We start from the raw sequence: 13,630 nt of genomic DNA, 5'->3' as shown, positions 1-13,630 counted from the left end.
TATTTTCAGACCCAGTGTGCTTGTCATGGTAACAGGAACTTGAACAAACAAGCAGGCTGGCATTGCACACTGGTCAAATTGCATGTATTAGACTGCTCCTTTTTCCAAAGCTGTGAAGAAACAAATGAGAGGCTGGCTTAGTGTTACATGTGAACCAGCGCTTATGGTTTGTTCCTCTCCAAGCTTTGTTCTTGCCATAGGCCTCAGGTTGGTAACTGTGGGAAACAGGATGCCGGACTATATTGTGCCAGTCCACTGGGCCATCTAGCCCAACAGGCAGCAACTACCTAAGGTCTCAGGCATGGGTCTCTCATAGACTTCCAGTTTTTGGAGGTCCTTTCCGGTACAGATGGTAGGTACTGAAAATGGAACCTTACGCATGCAGACGAGGGGATCTTCCCTGAGCTATGGCCCCTCCAGATAAGGACTGTGAAATAGCTAAGAACCTTGAAGCTGGGTTTGTGTAAAAGAATATGCACCAGCTGTTCAAGACTGCATTTGTGTAGGACTCTCTGCTGATCCTATTCCGTAAATCCGGACTGTACAGCACATTATAGGGATGAAGACAAGTTAATCTCTGCTTTTAGAGTTTTACCCTCAGCAAACCCTTCTTGGCAGCAGGCAGAACCACTCACCTAGTGCTAATTCTGTCTTGGTTTATTAGGCAAAGGGTGGAAGGGCAGAATCTTTATGGACTAAAAGCACTTCCATACAGTTAATCATGTTATGAGAGCCCAAAAGTGTGTGTGTCCATTCTGTGCAGAGGGTTGAAGAAACAGATTTTTAAAATAAACAAAAGTCTAAGCTCTTTATCTGGTGACATATGTTCTACTGTTGAAAATGCTTACTCTTTTCCCTTCAATTAACTTTCAGTTTTATATGTATAGCCAAGGTCCATCTCTGAAACCTTTTTAGAATCTTTAGCGCAAGAGAGCATATTTAAGTGCTAACTCATGCTTTGTATTTATATAGTTGTAGGTTCAATCTTTGTGGCTCTAGTTCAGCCAGCCTGATGCCCTCCAGTTGTTTTGGACTACAACTCCCATCAGCCCTGGTATAATGTAAGTACAGTGGAGGCATTATTATTATTATTATTATTATGATGATGATGATGATGATGATGATGTTTTGGGAAAGGAACCTTGCTGTGAACAAGATAATGAATTTGGTGTATTCCCAGAACAAAAGGGAGCTAATGCTGATCAAAGACAGGAAGTAGAAGATAAAGGGCAGATCCACACCATACATTTAAAGAACATGGCTCCTCCTCAAATAATTCTTGAAATTGTAGTTTTCTCATCCCAGAACTACAATTTGCATATACTTACCAAGCCTCAGCTCCCAGGATTCTTTAAGGGAAGTCATGTGTTTTAAATGTGTGTTGGATGTTCTTTAAGTGTATGGTGTGGATCTGTCCAAAGACAGAAAGTGAGTGAGTGAATCCAAGTATCATAGCATGCTATAGTAGATTAGGTAAGAGAGGTTCAGAGTAATTTTTCTTGTGTTTAGATTGATGGGAAAGAGATTTTAAGTACTGTAGCTTCTTCAGCAAATTCCCTGTAAGATCATGGGGATCAACAGAGAATATGCTGCCTTTAACAAAAGCTCCAGAACTTACTTCTGCACCTATCCCAACCTCATTCATGCCTTCTCTCAGAAAAATACTTGAATTATTATTATGTGTATTCACATACAATCCTATAACAAAGTACTCAGGGTGATTTACAATAAAAAGCAGGGGAAAATACAATTCATACAAATTGATCCTCAAGCCATAAGCTGGAGTTCTTGGTTTTAAATGGCTTCTGTAGTTAGTAAAGTTACATTGGTTTAAATTAATTGGGTTGAATGCAGACTTGAATAATGCTTACAGTAGACACATAACAATCAATGGGATGTAAATTTGTCATGATCCAGTCCAAGGATTCAAAATTAACTGACTTGTGGAAAGGTTGCTTGTCTTGTACCCCACTAATAGCATCACCATGTAGAGATAATTACAGCATTGCTAAAAATTAGAAATATAAATTCAACAAGCTGTTACTTTATTTGTTTAAAACATCTGTCCCCTGCCTTTCCACATTTGGCCAATCCCATTTATAAGATTAAAAATAACTCAAACACAATAACAGCAAATAACAATTTTAAATTACTGTCAATTATTCATAAATATTAGATGATTATCTGAACATTACTTCTGGCGCCAGGTTCCATATGTAAAGCAACCACTTTCTCAACAGGCAACATTAAAACAACTGGCATTTTTATTACCCTGATGTTCCATATAAGTTACGATCATTAACCATTGTATATACTTACAGCAATTGCCAAGACCTCAGTTTTGAAACTGGGCAAGATTGTATTAATATCCAAGAGCTTGTGACTTCGCTGTGGATCTTTTCTTCAGGCTGGTTGTGTCGCTTGGTTGGCTTTTAAGACACATTGGGATTAGCCCATCAAAAAACTCTTAACTAACGATGACTTTGCTTTAAATACAAACTCAATTTATCTTGATTAGCCTTCATCCCTGCGTTTAAGCCCTCCCCACTCTGACATCACAGGCCCTTCTCCCAGACCATCTCTCAGGAGGGCTGTAAAAAAACAACACATAATTACTTACAAGTAGCACATTCCACTGAGCTGATAAACCTATTTTAACATTTAACCTGTTAAGCTGGTGTTAGTCTTTAAGGCAATTGGTGCGTCCTCTGAAAATCTGAATGGTTCCTGAAATTATGCACTTGGCTACAGAAAAATGATCAGAATTGTTCTGACTGTTATCAGTCCACAACTGATTTTTTAAGAAGCTGTTTACTTCTGCCACATGACAGGTCTGTTGCCCCATAATTACTTATCCTGTTGGGCTGGAAAGATTAAAGTGCTGTTAAGCACACTGTGAGGCTAACAGACGGATCAGATGGTTATACTGCTCAAGCTCACAGTTTACTCTTTAATTCTCCCTGTCAGTTAGTTAACACCTCTCAGGCTGAACTGAGATGCTAAGGGCCTCTTCACAAGTTATCCATTTCTTAGTGAGATGTAGGGACAGGTCAAATTACCTGTTCCAGGTAGCCTGACACATTACAATTAGAACTGGGGTGATTAATACCGACAACACCCCCTTGTCTGGTTTCAGAGAAGCATTCCCTTGCCAAGGACATATAACTGGAGGCTGCAGTCAGTTGAAGACAACTTGGCCCAGCCCACGCAAGGCTAACTCTGCCCTGATCTCCCTTTTCTCAGTACAGTATTCACTAACTGAAGCCTGGCTTTGACCTTCCCCAGAAAAGACCTGCATACCTTGTTATATGCCACTTCCTACTATTAATGTACTTGCTCAAACTTCTTCTGCGTGCACCAGATTTGCATGGGAATGATGCATACTGCTTCACTGCCTGTACCTTGGATTTGTAATCAAACATTCTCTAATAAGAAGATTAATCTACTGGGTCACCTGTTATGCCAGATGATGCTAGGCCTGCCCTCAATTTTTGACATCATGTGCCCCTGACTCCCTAAAGCAGGGGAGGGAAGTGTCAGGCCTAGAAGCCAAATTCAGCTCTCCAGACCTCTCTGCCTGGCAACGCCCCTCACTGGCTCTGCACCATGCCCTCTTCAGGAGTTTTTACCTGGCTGGAAGTGGTGCTGAAATGTCATCATGCCTATTGCTTGGTCAGTTTTGAGGATGGACAGGTGTTTGGGTGTAAAATGTAAATTACTGTATGAGTCTGTAAGAGTAACAACCATTGCTCAGCCTTCTTTTTCCTCTGGCCTCTCCCACCAATGCCGTGAGGCACTCAAAAGGTTGCCCACATGAGAATGTGGTACTTGAGCTGATATTGGTTCCCTGTCCTTAAAGGCTGCTATGCAAATTTGGGCCCTGTAGATTCATTCAGGAGAACGTAGCTGCTAGTATAATAATGCGGTCCTAAGTGTGCTCCATGCATACATGCCATCTTGGAATGCATCTAACTGAACCACAAGGTGGCATTCAATGAAATTTTGCCCAACATAGACCCATTGAAATCAATGGACCTAACTTAGTTGCATTCATTAATTTTAACGGGTATACCATGAGTAAAACTTAATTGAATACTTAGTGTTGCCATATTTCAAAAAGCTTTTTTTTTATTTTATGAAAATGGCAAAAGATTCAGGCTAACTGCTGCCTTCAGGAAATTCCCCCTGGCCATCACTTATGTCTTTGAAATCCCGGTAGTGTCCAGGAAAATCTGGACATATGGCAGCCCTAGAATACTATGCATTATGCTCATGGACTGCGGTGGCATGCCTGGTATGGGTCTGATGCTTTGCACATCCTGTGGAGAGTGCAGGGATTGGAGGGCAGTGAGAGCGAGGAACTCATCAGAGGGCCATCAGCAGGCATAGAGGCCTTCTAGCTCCAGCACAGATTGATTAAGTCATTGCTGTGAGCCAAGGTTCAGTAGACTCTAGCCTGGTAAAACAGGGAACTTAGGCTGGTTCCTAACAGAAACTATTATGAAATTCAGCAAAGAGAAGGGCATTACCCTTCCACTATCAGATATGCTTAGAGTTAAAACAGGTTCCACACACATAATATTTGCTGCAATTGGGGGAGCAGCGACTAAATAATAAATAATGAAATGAAGCCAGTAGTTTTGCAAACCCACCACCATACACTGGCAGGCAGAGTGGAACCTAGAGAAGTTCTTTCAATACTAGGGAGATATATTTCCAACTGGTCCCAGTCAACAGCCTGGCTCAGGGGTATGAAGCATCTGGCCTTCCAGGCGTTCTTGGGCTCAAACATCCAACTAGCTCAGCCAGCATTATCAAAAGTCAGGGATGGTGGGAATTGTAATCCAGCAGGAGGGCCACAGATTAGCCACCCCTTTTGAACTTTTTGAACCAACCAACTTTTTGAGCTAGCCACTTTTTGAACTAACCAAAGTTTCTGAATGGTCTTCAATTACAGCAGTCAACCCTAGATTATACTGGTGCATGTATGACTGTGGACAGGTTATCTCTACCCGGGAGAGGATGCAAGTGGTTCTTTGTTGCAGAGGCTACCAAGCTTACCTAGGCTTTCAGTGTCAATGCTGGATCCAGGAGTACGCCCAGCCCTATTAACCTGATCCTTTAGGGAAAGTGCAGTCCCATCTGAGACATCTTGAAAACCATCTTCCTGAACAAATAGCTACCAACAAAATCCTCATCTTCTTGAGACTGAGTTTCAGTTTACTGCTCTGCTTCCACCCCCATTACTGATTCCAGTCACCTTATTTAATTCTAGATGGTACTTGGGATCTGATACAATGGGTAAGCTTTGTCAAGCTGCTTGGCAACAGTGACCACAATGCTCTTAAGTTCAAACATACATGTGGGTGGGAATGTCAGACAGATGAGCTTTTCTGGAGACCTGAATTAATTGCTTCTTAACAGCCCAGCAGGACTTGCGTGCTTTTCTGTTTCTTTTTTACACTCCCTAGGTTAATTCTTGTCTGCCTTAATTGTGGCATTCTGGTTGGCATGTGCAACAGAGTTGCTGCAAAAGAGCTTAAAATCCAGTTTTTATCATTCTTGGATCTTTCCTGTGGCTAATTTTTTTTAAAGGTCACTTTATTCAAACATCCTCTTCTGACTATCTGTACTGAAACACCAGCCTTTGTCCGAAGATCTGGTCATTGCACTTTATTGCTGTGCCAGACCTGCTTTCCATATACTGTATTTTTCGCTCTATAAGACGCACTTTTTCCCTCCTAAAAAGTAAGGGGAAATGTGTGTGTGTCTTATGGAGCAAATGCAGGCTGCGTTGCTTTTGCTGAAGCCAGAACAGCAAAAAGCAACGCAAAGCCTCTTCAACAACATTTGGTTCAGATTATTTTTTGGTTTGTTTTCCTCCTCTAAAAACTAGGTGCGTCTTATGGTCGGGTGCGTCTTATAGAGCAAAAAAATACGGTATTTGCATTTGCTTCCTTAACGTTTATCTTTCAAAAGTGCCAAGGCATTTTCTTAGTTTCTAGGGACATTCACATTTCACTTAAAACTATGGAAAGGGACAGCATCTGACATCTGCTCAGCACAATCAATAAACCTAGTTCAAATCACTGAACATGCTTAAGGTGTCTTAAACCCTTTCTCAAAAAGTTCAACAAAATCTTTAGCCTTCTGCTTCATTGGTGAAAAAGAAGGATCAGAATCTCTGCTCTACAATACTGCCCAGGGCACTTCCTGCTAAGAGAGCAAAAGAGGAGTGTCAACTTCATGCTTGGCTTGTGTGCTTCCAGCTGCATCTGGCAGGCAGCTCTTGAGAAAAGGATGCTAAACTAGGTAGATCTGTGGGCCCACTCCAGCTGGGCTCCTTTTATGTCAGGGGTGGGGGACCTCAGGCCTGAGAGCAAAATATGGCCCATCAAGCCTCAGGACTCTCCTTCATCCACAATGTGCATTGGGGGGGGGGAGACCAGGGCCACAGCTAGTGGCTAAGGGCTAAAGTCCCCCTAAACCCAATCAAGGGATTCAGATCTGGATAGGCCTTGCTGGACTATCTATTTTGGGAGGGAAGGGATCATGCACTCAAGTCAAACCTTGTGATTCATGTCACATGCAGTCTGGTCCTTAAGAGCTGAAATCAGGGGCATCCAATATTTTAAAACAATTCAGTGTTAACACTACAAAGTTCTAGTAATTCTCTAGTACTGTATTATCTCTGTGTATTTTTACTGTGATCTGTAAATCCATATATTAATTATATTTAATATTGCTCTATTTAGTTAATGATTCATGAACTGGAAATAAAGTGATGCTGGCATTAATATTCATCATAAGTAATATTTAAAATCTGACCTATTAGACAGCCATGGCAGTGGAGTTCTCCTTAATCAAGCCAAACATCTGTATTCCAGATGGAAGCATCAGTGATCCTTAGTCATGATGATTTTAATTAGCCTCTGCAATTAATGTAGCTTGCAGGCCTTGATTGAACTCATCAGATTACTTATTCATGCAAATGCTTCAGTGCAAGGGGATTACTTTTGATATATTAAGGGCTAATGTAGTGTAGGAACTAACAGGCTGAGCAATGAAGCTGGAAATAAGCTCTTTCAAAGCTTGCCTTGACTGTAAACTCAGGATATGAGCCTCAAAAATACCCCCAATGGAGGTAATAATATTGACCTACTTTACATGGTCATCGTAAGGATTAGTGAAATAATGACTCAGTTCAAATCATGGCATAGCACAAACACATATGAGAGCGCAGGTTCCTGGAGAGGAGATTGTGGGCACTGTGTTCCTCCTCTGGTTCTTCTGCTACCTCACAAAATATGTTGTAGTTTGGCTTAGTATATCATCCAAACTCGTAGTTTGTCCCCTCCAGACAAATCATGAGCTTGTAAACCAAGAAGAAACCTTGGTTACAGCTTGTGGTTTGTTTGGCATGAGGCAAACCATGAGCCTGGGTTCAGATGGCACATCAATCCAAACCATAGTTTAGCTCCAGTTAATGGAGCAGAAACAGGACTGATGAAGAGTACAGTGGCCTTGAGCTTCCCTTTGAGAGCCAGTGTGGTGTAGTGGTTAAGAGCGGTAGTCTTGTAATCTGGGGAACCGGGTTCGAGTCTCTGCTCCTCCACATGCAGCTGCTGGGTGACCTTGGGCCAGTCACACTTCTTTGAAGTCTCTCAGCCCCACTCACCTCACAGAGTGTTTGTTGTGGGGGAGGAAGGGAAAGGAGATTGTTAGCTGCTTTGAGACTCCTGAAGGGGAGTGAAAGGTGGGATATCAAATCCAAACTCTTCTTCTTCTTCTTCTTTGAGAACCCACACACTCACACTGAGCCATAGCTTGGCTTAGTGTTATGTGCAAACCAGGAAATTAATACTCTGGGAAATGCTATAGTAATTCCAAGCAGTCATGTGGAAATCATGGTTTTGGCCAACTAATATTAATAATGATGATGATGATAATGATAATAAATTATTTTTATTTGTACCCCGCCCTCCCTGGCCAGAACCCTAACCCTAACATCATAAAACTAACACAGTATACAAAGAACATAAAAACAATCAATTAATTAAAATACATCTTAAAATTAGTTCAGAGCAAATTAAAATCTGGACAGATGGCAGTCCATGGGTAAAATTGAGAGTAATGTATTCTGTGGAAACTATTTTCTAGCCACCAATTTATTTATTTATCAGGTCTGTTTTAGATGTATTGCTTGGAAACAGTGTATGTACAGTGGGACACCATCCCCATGCTCACATTCTCCAGCACAGATTTGATGGCATGCAAGTTCAGACAAAGTACCATGTGCATAATGCCTTCATTTCCTCAACCCTTTTATTCCTTAAGGCAAATGAAGGAGCACTTTTGGGCATGGGGATTTCATGTGCCTATCAGCACTTTAGTGTCAGTAAAGAAACACTAGGAGATACATATAGGTTCCTTAGCATGACTAAACTAAAGCTAAGTACACATTACAGGCTTAAAATGCAGTGCGGATGTTTTCTTGCTCTTTTTCAATTTGATTTTGCAATTCCTGGTAAACATCATCACAGTTTGATGTGCTTCCATTCTGGCTGCTGTCTGTCCACAATTTTTCTACCCCATTCCCTGCTGGTGAAGCTTTCATCCTTCCAAGTCTGCTCCCTAGAGATCATCTTCCTGTAGTTGCAGCTGTATATCTTGCAGATGTAATGGGATTTACTTCCAAGTAAGAGAGGAAAAGAGAGGAACACATCACAGAGTTTAAGTTTAAGCACTTTTTTCACATTTCAAGCCCACACACACACACACTGCTCATATTAAGTCAGATTAATAGTCTCTCCAACTGGTCTATATTGACCTGCAGTGACTCTTCAGGGCAGCGTGGTCCAATGCATGGTCCAAGGGCTGCAAGCTGCCCTCAGAGCCTCTTTTTGTGGCCTTCAGCCCTTGTACTGCTGGCTTTGGGAAGATGGCATGAGGGCTCTGATAGGGTCCTAAAGTCCTCCTGCCTCCTTCCCAAAGCCCAGCTTTGTGAAGGAGGTAGGAGAGCTCTGGGACCCTGCCAAATCCTCGCACCTCCTTCCCATAGCCCTGTGCCTAGCTTAGCCAGCTTTGGAAAGATTGGGGGGGGGGCATCAAATGTTGGCCTTGCACCCTCTGTCCAGTGCGACAAGGCAGTGTGTGGCCCATGGGTTCCATGTTGAAGTACTCTTGCAGCCCACTTGGTATGAAAAGTTGGACCACCCAGTTCCAGGGTCTCAAGCAGGGGCCTTTCCCAGCTCTCCTGCTAGATGCCAGTGACTAAACCTTAGAGCCCTTTCACGTGCAAAACATGTGCTCTACAACTGAGCGACAGCGCTTCCCATGGGGAATATTGATGCTCATATCCATGAGCCCCAATCTGGTTTCCTTTGGTGGGGCTGAACTTCAATGCATAGGTAGAGTATACAGAGAGCTCTCTCATCAACAAAATCTTCCTTGTTCTTTTCATGGGGGGCGAGACCCATAGGCACAAAACAATACATGACTGGAGCTGCTGTCTCCACACTGAGGCACCTTTGAACAGGAACTATATATGTGCATCAGATCAAACCCTTCAAGTTTCCCTATTTTCCAGGGATAGCCCCAGATTTACAGAAGCCATCCCAGTTTCTGACATGATCCCAGAATGTCCTGCTTTTCCTTAAGATGTCCCTATTTTCATCAGAGAAATGTTGGAGGGTATGGAGTTATTTGACTCCCAAGCCATATGAAGGCAGCCCTATATAAGAAAGGTTTCTTTTAATGATTAATGTTTAATGATTTTTTTTAATATGTTGGAAGCCACCCGAGTGGCTGGGGCAACCCAGACAAATGGGCAGGGTATAAATAGTAAAATAATAATGTAGAATGTTGTTGTTGTTTAGTCGTTTAGTCGTGACCGACTCTTCGTGACCCCATGGACCAGAGCACGCCTGGCACTCCTGTCTTCCACTGCCTCCCGCAGTTTGGTCAAATAGGACCAAATAGTAGAATAGGACGTCCCTATTTTCCTCAGAGAAATGTTGGAGGGTATGTCTGATACTATAGAGGGCTCTTTGCCTTTGAACTGTAAACTTTTATGTTGAGTTGGCAGAACTGAGTGTCTTCTTGGGAAGTACCACCTAGGCTGGACTAGACTCACTACTAAACTGAAAAGGAAATCCTCAAAATAATACTTCATGATTAAGTGCATGCAATATAGGATTTTGGTGTTTGCAAATCCTTTTTTTCAAATCAACTTGTGGCATTAATCCTCTAATGGCATTATTCCCTTAGACTATATGCCGGATTAAGGAGTCATGATGAGGCAAAGTACAAAAATCCACGCTAATCTTTCAAAGGAGGATGCTGCGTGGGATGCAGCTAACGAGGTTGTCCCCATTAAGGGTCGGTCCTTCTTCTGTCCACCTAGTCCCTTCCCCTTCTGGCATATCATGGTGACGAAGTGGAAGGAATATATTTGCAGATGGTGTGTACACAAGAAACACCCAAGCAGTTCCATGGCCAGAATATGGCCTCCTTGAAATCAGTCATTAGTAACTTGATAACTTCCATTGTAAAGGCTTCTGTGCTTTGTACGATGTGAATGCAAAACAACTTATGAAACCTGTTTCCTTGTGCATTCAGAAGCTAGGTTTTCTTCTGAAAATCACACAAGAAAGCACAAGACCTTATCATAGTTGCAGAGTTCAGCACCTGAGTAAAACATGCTTTTGGAAAACAATGTCCTCCATGTCTTTGAGAAAGGAAAATAGTCACTAGCATTCCCTTTCTGACTATATTATTCCTACAAAAGCATGGCCTGATAACCCAGATATACCCCCGGTCCTGTCCCTCTGAAGTATAAGCAGAGGTGAGTGCTGCAATGCCTAGACCACTGTGCTATCTCTAGTTGTAGAACACGCCTTATAGAGTCAGACCATTGTTCTATTGAACTCAGTGTCATCCACAGCTGATGGTTGGAGCTTCCAAACACAGTACAATACTAGCCTCAATTTTTAGGTTTAGGGCAGGTGTGCTTGGCCCAAACAGTGTCATGGGCCAAGTGGGTAGGCATCAATGCTTCTGAATACTAGCTGCTGGAAACCACAAGAGGGGAGAGTAGTAATGTGTGTGTCATGCTCTGCTCACTGGCTTCCCATAGGCATCTGGGTGGCCACTGTGAGAACAGGATGCTGGACCGGTTGCCATTGGACTGATCCAGCAGGTTGTTCTTATGCCTGGCAGCCTTTCAGATGGGGTCTCCCCCAGCCCCACATGGAGATGCCAAGGATTGAACTCGGGACCTTCTGCATGTAAACAGAAGCTCTACCTGTGAGCTACAGCCCTTCCTCAACAACTACTCCAACTGCTGCTTTTAAAAGGTTCCACAATTATATGGGGAAACAGCTCCCTTGCCATGGTTTCATTTCTGGGGCTGGATCATCTCCTCTTGGACAGCTCAATACTAACTGAAGCCATGGGAAGGGGCAGTTAACTTCATTGCCTTCCCACCGCACCACTGCTGGAGCGACATGGTAACCAGGCAGTGCCTCCTCAACCAGAGATGAAAAGGTCTGGGGCTGCATGAACCTGGTGGCCAGGTAGCTCACTTCCAGTGATTAGGTACCAATTTTCACATGCGAAAAAGGAAGAGCCATAGCTCAGAACAGGTGCAGGCAAAAGGTTGATCCCTGGCATCTCCAGATAGGACTAGAAATGAAATTCCTGGTCTCAAACTCTGGGGAGACACTGCTGGTCAGTGCAGACAATATGGTGCTGACTGGACCAATGGTCCAATAGACCAGTATAAGGCAGTGCTCTGTGTTTCTGGATTACTGTGATATCATATAAGGCTGCACATTTTAGTATTGCTGTACATCTCATCTTTCAAATGGTAAAGTTCTGGGGATTTTAACGTCTGGTACACACTAGCAAAGTTGTGTGATCACCATTTCTATGTGAAATGCAGAAGATGATACCAGCTGAATGAATACAGTATCCGCCACAAAACTGGAGGCATCAGAAAATAAAGAAAATAAGTACATCATCTGTTAACCAGTCCTGTTTGGAAGGAATGGAGGTATCTTGGAGATTCTTGCAAGAGACTAAGCCAAGCTTGAGGTTCTGAAGACCAAATACAGCTATCCACTGCGTTCAGTATTTTGCTATTCCATGACTCTGTACATCACCAGAGTTAACTTTTTATTGTCCTGTGTGTTCACACCCTTTGTGTATTTGCAGAATGGTGTATTTACCCAACATTACCCGTCTTTCAACCAGTGTGCTATGTACACACTCCTTCATCAATCCATCACTTCTTGGTTACTCTGCATTGAAATCTCTACAATACTTTGGCGTGTTCCTTGACTTTCTGGCACTTCATCTCATGGGTGTGCAGTGCATCTGATGTGCTACTCCCATTTTTTCCTGAATCTTCAACTAGTAATTCTTACTTTTTATTCTTAGATTCAAAGACAGATACATTTTTGCAATTCAATTTATTAGGCATTTGCTGTGTAAAAAGTTTCTAAGCAGCTTACAAAGATTTAAAAACATAAAGCATAACACGAAATCAAAAAGAAATGAAGGGGGTACCCAATATATTACAATAAAACTATACAAAAATCCCTAGAACAAACCTGTTAAAACTGCAGAAAAAGCTTTGGCAACAAAAAATGTCATCCAACAAATCATCTCTCAAATGCATGGGAGAAGAGATAAGTAAATACCTGGCACCAAAAGGATGTTTATCCTGGCACCAGGCAGATCTCACTGAGGAAAGCATTCCACAAGCAGAGAGCTACAACTGAAAAGGCCCTTGTCACCACCCTCCAAACCTTCCTCAGAGAGGATGCCTAGAGAAGGGCCACAGATTAACATCTAAGGGTCTGGGAAGGTACATAACAGGACAGATGCTCCAACAGATTTTGCCTTCTAAAGTACCAGTTGGGCAAGAATTGTGCCTTTGTCTTTGAAAAAGCACTGAGTTTAGATACCATGGGTCTTGGCCCTTGGACAAGTCACTAATTTCTCAGCCTCAATTCTGAATCTGTAAAATGGAATGATAGTGATCTGCTTAATAGGAATTTTGTCACTGCAGTGATATGGGAAGTCACAGAAGAATAAGAATGGTAACGTATAGTTACAGATAGGTAGCCGTGTTGGTCTGCCATAGTCAAAACAAAATAAAAAAATTCCTTCCAGTAGCACCTTAAAGACCAACTAAGTTAGTTCTTGGTATGAGCTTTCGTGTGCATCTGAAGAAGTGTGCATGCACACGAAAGCTCATACCAAGAACTAACTTAGTTGGTCTTTAAGGTGCTACTGGAAGGAATGGTAACGTATGATGTTCTTAAGATGTATTATGTGAAAACCTAATGAAAAATATATTTTTTTAAAAAAGAATTTTGTCCATGCAAACATAGTAGAAATGACGAAGACCATTGTAAATTTTAAAATAAATAATGTGCTACATTAATGGCAGAAGTATTGTGGCCAGAAGAAACAGCATTTTTCTGGCAGATCACTCTCTTCAAAAGATTTTGGCAGATTTCATTATGAATCCTACCCTAACTATGAGGACTAACTGTGAAGACTAAATCACAATAGGTATAAGATATTTTTAGGAAATGAACACACTGTAATAATATTGCTT

At 42.1% G+C, this 13,630-nt stretch overlaps 1 protein-coding gene and 1 long non-coding RNA gene across 8 annotated transcripts in view; one reads left to right on the top strand and one right to left on the bottom strand.

Annotated features, from left to right (window-relative positions):
- The window catches only part of LOC307217195, a 114,446-nt gene extending 102,170 nt beyond the window's left edge, over positions 1–12,276 (top strand). For 4 of the 7 annotated variants that reach the window (XR_013839409.1, XR_013839410.1, XR_013839411.1 and 1 more), the window contains 2 exons: positions 973–1,061; positions 3,137–4,042. This is a non-coding gene — a long non-coding RNA (uncharacterized lncRNA). Of the gene's footprint in view, positions 1–972; positions 1,062–3,136; positions 4,043–8,183; positions 8,876–10,269; positions 10,365–12,216 lie in introns of those variants that run through there. The other 3 variants (XR_013839406.1, XR_013839407.1, XR_013839408.1) reach the window with 2 other exon arrangements.
- MYNN (myoneurin) overlaps positions 1–13,630 on the bottom strand; it is a 107,117-nt gene that overhangs the window by 32,979 nt on the left and 60,508 nt on the right. The window lies entirely within an intron of this gene.

This window comes from Podarcis cretensis (assembly GCF_951804945.1).
Source record: "Podarcis cretensis genome assembly, chromosome: 5".
NCBI lineage: Eukaryota > Metazoa > Chordata > Lepidosauria > Squamata > Lacertidae > Podarcis > Podarcis cretensis.
This window is presented reverse-complemented; position numbering and strand designations above follow the sequence as displayed.